Source organism: Temnothorax nylanderi, unplaced genomic scaffold (genome assembly GCF_030848795.1).
Source record: "Temnothorax nylanderi isolate EJ_2023f unplaced genomic scaffold, tnyl_v1.0 TNYL_tig0029_pilon, whole genome shotgun sequence".
In the NCBI taxonomy this organism is placed as follows: Eukaryota; Metazoa; Arthropoda; class Insecta; order Hymenoptera; family Formicidae; genus Temnothorax; species Temnothorax nylanderi.
In genome coordinates, this window is record NW_027249091.1 from 1,668,869 (window position 1) to 1,678,837 (window position 9,969).

The following is a 9,969-nucleotide window of genomic DNA, read 5'->3' on the forward strand; positions in this document are numbered from 1 at the left end:
ACCGTCCAAAATTGAATCTCGTGCGTCAGAAACGACCGCGAACGTCTTCCGCGCCGCGTCAGACGTTCGTCGCGATGCAGGCGTCGCGCGCGGTCGCTGGCGGACGCCGATATCGCGAATATTCCGAACTCCCGGAGCCCGGAGCCGCGCCGTTCGGAAGCTCGCTCGCGCACCTCGTTCCGCTCCACCGTCGAGGTGCCGCGAAGATGCGGCTGCACAATCATTGTCAGGTATGTGCATGTGAATCATCATGCGTGATCATATATGGCCATAATTAATCTCGTTACTTCGTCATATTCGAAGTGGAGTGTCTTTGGCAGCGTCTCGTCGACGCTGGCTGCGTTCGCTTTGAGCGCTTTCGTGCCGAAAGCGTCAGCCTATCTTTATTGCTCATTACATGTTGAAAAAAGATGGAGTGATGCTTTCAGCACGAAAGTGTCCAAAGCGAATGCAGCCGCTATCATTCAAAATGTACGGAAGCGTTTTATTGGTGCTTTCGTGTCGGCACTGTCGGCAGAGCGCGGTCAAGTGATTCGCGTGAAGAAGCCGCCATTTGGAAATGGCGGACTTCGCGGGAAGGCGGAAATGTTCGTGCTCGTGCCGGTTCGTGCTTCGTGCGGCGTTTTAACATCGTTCGGTACGATCGTTCGTTCGATATACGAATGTGAATGTTTAAACGACAAAATATATTTCGCATAATTGTTACACGAAGCGCGTAACAATTTACTTTGACTGCCGAGTTTGCAAATTATTCGTGTCGATTTGTGCGGTGTCGATTGTCGATTATGCGCGATTCGGAGGTTAGGAGTCGTCAAGTCGCGAAACTGGACAACACGTATTTCGCTCGTATGAATACGCATTCGCGGACGCGAAACTTGTGTAGGAGAGACGGGAAAAATTAACGGAGCCGAACGAGATTCGAACTCGGGATTCTTCGTTCTCACGCCTAGGTTAGGTTGCTACTCCACGACTACTCCACTACTAACAATAAGTTTACCTCTCCGATCTGCTATTAATACCTAATTGGCCTTATGATTCTAAATTCTTACACTTACGTTAAAGATCTTTGACTGCGGATTTGACGCAGGTTTGTGTAACGATGTATTTCATTTGTGTGAAATTCGTATCGGAAGCTCAAAGATTCAATTGAGATAACATTTAAGATATTTGCACCTTTGCATTAAGAAAGATTGTACATTAAATGATAAAAAGATGTTTACTATATTACTTAACGTAATAAACATGCACAGAACTTCGTACATGTGTAAATAAATGTGGAATGTATAATTTTAATTCAAAGTTATGTCTTATTAAGTTATAGAAGCATTCGATTATAAACGAAACAAATTCTCTTGACTAATGAATGTAAATTTTGAAAATTGTTACAGATTGGAGCCTTCGGAAACCTGGTGTCATTGTTTTTGTTGAAAATTACGAGTTGTGACTCCATTATATGCTCAATTCGATTCTTGGTGAGAGCGTTGACTGACAGTTATGAAGATTATGAATTTGAAAAGATTAAATGAGAGCCTGAAGTTCAATATATAAAAACTTTTTAACATGCAAATTCTGTATGTTACAAATGTTGAGATCTTCCTAAAGGAAAGCTCGATTACACTTCAGTGTTTAATACCAATGATAACCAAAGGGAAAAGATGGCTGGAAAATCATATTTATAATCCAGGTAAATTAATAATCTGATGTTTTATAATTGACGATATTTTATAATACGAAAGATTTGTTTTTAATAATCTAATTTATTCTTATTTATGCTTGTTGCAGGATAATGAAAAGAAAATCCGTCATCAGCATTTAGAAACAGCCTAGAACAATGATGTTCAAAGTTATACAAAGCATCATTATGATGTGCACGGTTACGATAGGAGATACATAGCTTGTAAGTTATTTGTACATTTCATTTTAGACATATATTTTCATATTAATGTTCTCATTATAATCACATGTCATCTATGTGTTGTTACAGATAACAAAGTACATGGAGAAACTTAAAAATAAAATCTTTGCTGTAAACTTTCTTCTGTCATTTTGGAAAAGACTGGAACTTGTAATAAAGGTAAGTTAAAAACCAAATTAACTTTATCATTACCAAGAAGAAATACATTTTATATGTATCCATGACTAATATTTAACATTTTATTACCTTACTTGAAAAATAAATAAAATGTCAAAGAAAATGAATTAATTTACAAAAAAGAGTGTGATTTTATATATTTTATTAGAAGCATTTATTCATCTCATTGATACTTATATTCTTATAGAATATGTGGAGTTACTAAAAATATATATAAAAAATATCTTGGTATTGTTGAGGTTAATAAATATTTTTTGCATGATCTCTTTTTGCATTTATGCATGTTGTTTGACATTATGTACAATTTCCTCAAAATGCTTTGCTGTGTTACACTAACATGAGAGTGTTATAACACTCAATCTGCACATATCGACGAGACAATTTATTATACGAAGACATACGTGTAACGATAAAATATTTTCTGTGTAACATAAAATAAGAAATAGTCAAAATTAAAAGAGATAGGTTACATATTTAACAGTACTGCTCTCAAAAGCTTTATGTTCATTTAAGAAAATATTTCCAGCATTTTAGATCGAGTAAAACCTTAAAAATCTAAAAACCGTCATGCATTTTGTTGAATACTTAGAAGTCTTTTATATTATTTAAAAATACTATATTTTACTAGTAATAGACATGATATCACACTGATATCAGTCGGCGTACAAAAGAACGTTAAGTGGCTTCACGCACTACCACTGAATAGCGAGCATAGGGCGATGAAAATCGTTTTAACCATCTGCAGTATTGTCCACTAACAATAGCACTGCGTGACTTCTTCTATTAGCCTTCTACATTACCAAGTGCATACTTCAGACCTACATTTATTCCACCCTATTCATTCCAAGGTTCTTTAGTTATACCCGAGTAAACTGCCGAGTATGTATCGTTAGTCTTTGCTTAAAGTCACTTTAATTAATAACAAATTGCTTTAAAGATTAATCACATATGATAGACAACAATGAATGATTGGTTAAAGGATATTATTAGCTATCCTTGAAAATCTTTTTGTTAAATAAAAATAAAAGTAAACATTTTGAATATTGAAAAATGTATTATTTAAAATTAGGCACAACATCGAAAAAAAATGACGAAATTGTTATTAAATAATCACTAACTTTAGTGAATAATTGCTTTAATTTGTTGATAATCTGTCACTATCGGTGTAAGAAGAAGGGCTTCGCGAAGTCTCGCGTCCATTTACACACAAGCGGTTAGCTGCGAGCTCTTAGCTTTGATAATGGAACAGCGCGACTCCTTTTATTAGCTCTCCGCGTTACCGAGTGGTACTTGACGAATATTTGTCCATCCGGTGTGGGTGAGCGCCAACATATAACTTTCATATCTTCCATTTGCACGTACCGTTCGTCGTTGGAAAGTAAGAACGACAAGAAGTTACCGAATAGATTTGGTTCCTTTCCGATTTTATCTTTTTGACAATAATAAATCTTGCTTCAAGACAGCTTTGTTTAAATTAAAATACACACTATTTACTTGGTTATCAGACAAATAAGTGTATCCGAATGTAAATGGCCTTAATAGCAAGTTATTCAATAAATTCGTAATCAATGAAATTGTACCGAAGGATCACTCTTTCGATAGAAATCATATCTCGCAAATTTTCAATTTCTATGATCATATATCGGCGAATTGAAATTGAAATTAAAGTTAAGTCTACTGTTAATGGATCGAAAAACAAATTTTTATGCATTAAGAACTTGTGCATTAAGAATTTTTATGCATCTATGTTCTTCTAGCTTAATTAACTCTTTATGTGATGGTAATCTTATTTTTTGATATTAAATATCTTTATGATCAGATCTCATTAAATTTTTTACTCGAAAAAACATTGAATCTATTTGTATATTTCATAAAAACATCTGACATTACAATTTTATCCGACGATAAATAATGTATATATTAATATCGTTTATTAATTAGTGCCTTGGACAAATTTCTTATGTACTTTAACGCTACAATTGCAAATTGCTGATATATTTAGCTTCGAGATCGTTTTTTTTTTTTTATGGAAGTGTCCGTCATTTGCAAATGCAGGATCGCGGAAAATTTTCCCTCGTTACAAAAGTTACTCGTTACGCGAATGTAAAATTTTTTCGCTCTCGCTAAACGGAACGGTCATAATCTCGGATATTCGTAGTGCGGGAGCGCACCTCGCGCTGCGTGTTACATTATCGGAGACGGCGGATAATTAATTAGAGTGCCGGCGCAAACAGCAGGCAGGTTCGGCAGGAGGACGACGGACCTACCATTCCCGTTCGTCCGGGAACTTCGGCGTACCTTGCGCGTCCATGGCGCTCGCTATGGTGCAAATATAATCGACAGCATTTCCCACGAGAGCACCGACGGTGCCGGTTGTGCATACGAACGCTCACCGCGCGGACCACGTCGACGTGGTGGTTGATGTTTCCTTGTTGGAAGCGTGGCTTCCGAGTTTGCCCGCGCATATTTGCATGGCTGGGATAGAGAGACACGACGGTATATACATTTAATCGCTTCGATAACCGATCGCCCGTGTTTGCCTGTCGCTGTTCGCTTTTGAGTCTATCCAATTGGATTGACTTGCGAATGGTCCCGTTGTTCGTTATTAAGCCTGGTCTACATAGGCCGCAGTTCGCAAAACGCACAGTCTACATGTGAGTTTTGCGAACTGCGGCCTATGTAGACCGGGCTTTAAGGAGCTTCTAAATCAGTCACCAACATCCGCGCGGCGTTCACGTGCTTTATCCTAATTATTGTGTACTTTATGTTCGGTCGAAGATTTGGTAGCGTTATAAAAATTTTATTAAAAATGCTATATTTTTACGTTATACGATTTTCTGTTCAGCTAATTTGATTCTCCTCGAGTTTACACTGAAAAAAAATATTTAGATAAAAAAAAATATTTATTTAGATGGCTCCTAAGAGCTTATTTACTTAATGTAATACATATATTTATTTAGAATTAAATATTTTTATTTAAGATAAGTAGAAATATCTAATTCTAAATAAATATGTGTATTATATTACGTAAATAATACCTGATAAATGTTTTTTCGGATTTAAATATTTTTTTTTCAGTGTATCTATGCCAGCTGTGTGTTAAACTCATTTATCGTTATATTATAATCTTGATGCCTTTTCATAATTATACTTCAAAGGTTTTATGGCGAGTTTGGAACTAATTATATAATTATAAATGTATTATCCTTTTTACAATTTCTTTACTTTCTACATGAAATATTTTTATCGCTCAGAATTCGTCTTATAAATTATAATTGTTTATTAAAATAATTAGCGACATTCCAAGAATTGTTATTTTTCTTATTTTAGTCTCCATAACTTGGATAGACAGTATACGTCTTTCTGCAGGATATCATACGTAACGCCGATCGATGTCTTCTCCGTATAGAAGTTAATACATGCAGTTTACATTTACTTTGCGGTTTTCTTGCACGTGCACGTGCGCCTTATGATATTTTACGTAGGGCTGCATTTTGGCATAAGCGGAAACGGTAGTGTTCTCATATCAATCTTGCGGTCTGGCAGTTGTGAGTCGCCCGAGTATGAAGAGATCCTAGCCAGAAACCTTAAAACTGAAAGGAATACACGGATAATCGTCACCTAATACTTTACCCGTAAATGTATCCTTGTAGAACGCACGTTATGATGCCCTTGTAGCTTGTAGGACGCATGCAATATCCTGTGAAATATATTTGCTGCAATAGCAAAAAGTCATTTTATTTCATGCTTTTTGATTGTGGTTGTCTATAATTTATACTTTTAAAATTGCGAGATTAAACATCTTAAAATATCGTAGAAAATAAAAAATTATATAAAGAAAATTGATTTCGAGCGAGGAGAAAAAGATAATTAAATCGAACCAATTTTTTTTTAAAGATAGAATTCTTTATTATATGGAATTCATGGATTATATTATATTATACTGACATAGAAAGAAAGTATACTTTAAAACACTACATACTTTTTGTCTTTACGATAAAATATTACGGACTTGGATGATGTGTTAATCTCGGAATTTGAGTTGGAATTTTTATATTCATATTCTTATACTGATATAGTCTGAGATTCTGATAGCTGAAAATTTCGGAATAAGTTATTTTCGATCTTATTCTATTTCTTTGCAATATGATGAATGATGTGTTTACAATTAAATGTTTTAAGTGTGATGCATAGGAATAGTCATATCAATGGATCTTGTAATTTTCATTTGCAGATTTCCAGAAACTGGGCCTGTTCAGACAAATCTGTAGACATTTGTAATATTTATGCAAATAAATGTTTCTCAAGATGATAATAAATATATACATTTTACAAATATATTTTATTCTTATTTATTATAGATATGTATATTATTATACATGTATTATTTTGTAACATGTAGAAACAATTATAAAACATTCTGCTATTTGAATTCGCAATAGAAGTATTAAATTATTTTACGAAGAAATGAGTATCGAGAGAGTAGTTCGTATAAATTAAATTTAAAATACACATATTTTTTTATATACATATAATTGATGTAATTTTAGAATAATTTATTTCTGCGTAATATTTTCATAATATACGTGAGTAGCACAAATATCAGGAATGTTTTATAAATGCAAAATTGTATTTTTTATATATTAATAAATCGTCTGTATTTCAATCTGTCTTTTGATCAGTAATCATCATTACACACGGAATTTAATAATCGCGGTTGATAGCGGTATCGATTTTCGGTTTGACGCCTAGCCCATAATATTCGTTAATCCAATCTCTGTGTCGAGAGAGCGGCCCGTTTTCAGAGACAAGAAGCAGACCAATGTGCGGCACTTCTAATTGCGTTAGAGTAATTACGTTATACACGTTTCAGGCAATAACACCCTACCGAACAATAATACTGTACAGATACCGGCGTTATTACGCGCCGGAACAATTACTAAATCGTAATGAGCGACGTATTTGCAAAGGGCCATTGTAATTAGCCTCCACGCTTCAGATTTAATTACACGGTTCGAATATCGCATAGCCGCGGAGAATGCCAATTGTTATATGTTATATATGCTAATGAAAAATTTGACATTACGTGATCTATCGCGGTAATTATACAATATTAATTAATTTAATACACAATGCTCGATAAAAACTGTATTTTTTATGAATTTTTCAGGCTTCACACACCAACATATCACGTATATTGTATATCTTGATATTATTTTTTATACATTTTTTAGGCTTTGCACCAACATATCACATATATTGTATCTCTTGATATTTCTGTTTATCGTTTCTTAGTTATTATTATATCATGATCAATTTTTATGACATGTATGTAAGATATGGTTTTTATATAATATACATAAAATTTATTTTATCACATCTCGATGAAGGATACTTTGACTAGCTTAGACTCAAACTTTCATAATTAAATTAATCGGCGTGCAAATATTAGCAAACTTTAACTTTAAATTGAAACTTGATTCAATAAAATCTGCATCTTTTGACTATGATCGTTTATGATGATACGAATGTAATGCGATTACCTCCAGTTCCATGCCTCGTTTCGGTCGTAACTTTATTCGCCTCTCGTAATATTCTGTCATGGATCACAGAGACAATAAAAAAAAAGAGCAATCGCTCTAATCTGCTGTATTTATATCGCACTAAATTTAGATTACCGCATCTGCGCGACACGACATTTTCACCCTCGTGTTCGCCGAGGGTTGACCGCTTGTCTAATAATACTGTGGCATGATAAAAAAGCCCTCGGTGGAAGTTAATTGCCGCGGTTTGCCGGTTGTCCTCCGTCTGATGAATGGCATTATGACTTTACGCTCGTTTTAGTCCATCTTTCTTTCCTATCTTTTCTATCTCGGATACGCGCAACTGTATCGCGAGGCAAGGATATGTCACTCGACCCTCGAGTACACTATTAAAGGGATAAGTTAGAAACAAGAAAATATAGCGGATGGTTGTTCTCATTATCTTTTAATTTTACTGATTCTCTATGTAGTTTAAATTTCAATTGAGAGTTAAATAGCAATTTGGAGGAGTTAGAAAGCGGCTATTGGAAGTTGGAAGGTGGGGAATTCGAGTTCGTTTGTCGAGTCTGTGCAGAGTTTACATAAGATATTTGAAATTACATTTTAAGGTCGCTAAATAGTGTTTCATCCTTACTTATTGTTAGAAAGAATTGTGTTCTTTCTTCGAACGGTTTAATAGAAGAAGCACAATGTGCTCGCTTCCTTTTGAACATGCCGCAGTTAATCCCTTTGGTATCAGATGCACTAAACAGAATAACTCCCCCTCCCCCCCCCTCCGTGTTCGGCTGGATTTTTGCACAATTGGCTCGATATGCTGGAACGTTCGAGCCAGCGCAACCCCCAACGCCAAATCTGGAGAAGGGTGGCAGTTACTACCTCGCGAGTTCGCGTGGGAGGTCACGTTGGATTGGGGGTAGGTGAGGCGACCCACGACCTTCGACCAATCGTGAACCTTGCTTGGCATTGGCCTGCCAATAGGAGTCTGCTTGGCGTAACCCCGCGGCGTGACCTTATGCGCGATTCTCTTCTTGCACTTTGCGCGAAAACTACCCCCGTCACTCACCTCGGCGAAATCACTTGCGTCAGCCAAAGCCACCCCCATCACTCGTTTGATTCATTGCTCATTGCTCGTTTTAGTTGAACGATCACAAATCCATATAGAGTGGTTTCGTAATAGAATCGTAATAGAATATCATTGTACCTATTTATAGTATTATATGTCCAATTGTCGCTTATTAAGGCTATTTTAATTGATAATATTATTTATGATAATATTGTATGCAATTGTTTAAAATAATTATAGCGATGACGGTTTTTAAATTTTTATAACTCTTAATAAAATATAAAAAAAACATACATTAGTATCTAACGATGAATCAATTAGTGTTGATTAAACATAAAATAATGTGAATATGAATAGCATTTAATGTATATGTCTTTATTTTGAATTAAAATTTTTATTTCTGAAATTACTTTAAAGCTTATAGACAATAGAGTAAAGCTATGTTTAATCAATGTTCACTAACGGAGAACTTACTCTAAATGTACCTTGGCAGGCTATGATAATGTTAACGCGAAGATGAAAGGATCGATTATATGAAACTCACGATTATTTACCTATTAACGAGTGCGTGTTTATTTATACACACCAAAGGATGTATTCGCCACCATCCCATTATCTCATCTCTCTGTCGAGGTAGAAGCATCGTTAATTTTGTCCGTTAAAGACCGTAAGAAAGTTAGATCGTACCAGCAGAGGTAACTTTACGTCAAGCTGAATGAAAGGTTGTAGCTTAATTTAATACCCGAGAAAATAATTTCTATCAAGCTGATTAAATTTTCCAATCCATATAGGAGTTGCCAGACGATCGCTCTTACAGACGATCGCTCTTTAATAATTTTATTTATTAATCTGTCCTCCGATGATTTTACGGTTTTGCAATTCGTTGTACAGTCCAGATTACTGTACATCTAATCGTACTCTGAGACGTCTTCGGTTTTGACATATATGTATCGTCGAGGGCGCGTGCTCGTGAACACCCGGCCGACCCGGCCGCGTCATCCGGCCGTCAGAACGGAGCATCCGATAGCGTCGGTTATCGAGCGCGGGTGGCAAGGTAATTACTTCCTTGGGGTTGGAGACGTGCGCGCGCCCCACGGGGGTGGGGTCAGAGGTCACGCAGTCGGCTCCAACCGCCTCCGGACAGCCAATCAACGCTCTACGCTTCCTGTCTTCGGGGCGATACGTGCATGTGGATATCAACGCGTGCGCGGCCGTGCCCGGACACGCGTGTAGATGCGACATGCCGCCAATTGCACGACTGGCCAACTAAC

General features: G+C 36.0%; 1 long non-coding RNA gene across 2 annotated transcripts; it reads left to right on the plus strand.

Annotated features, from left to right (window-relative positions):
• Positions 1 to 547: 547 nt before the first annotated feature.
• On the plus strand, positions 548 to 6,430 carry LOC139770437 (uncharacterized). Of its 2 annotated transcripts, XR_011717739.1 has the most exons (6): positions 548 to 950; positions 1,389 to 1,684; positions 1,783 to 1,897; positions 1,985 to 2,074; positions 2,280 to 2,331; positions 6,327 to 6,430. It is a non-coding gene; the product is annotated as an uncharacterized lncRNA (long non-coding RNA). The 2 variants fall into 2 exon arrangements; XR_011717738.1 differs by lacking the exon at positions 2,280 to 2,331 and having other exon boundaries at positions 549 to 950.
• Positions 6,431 to 9,969: the final 3,539 nt, after the last annotated feature.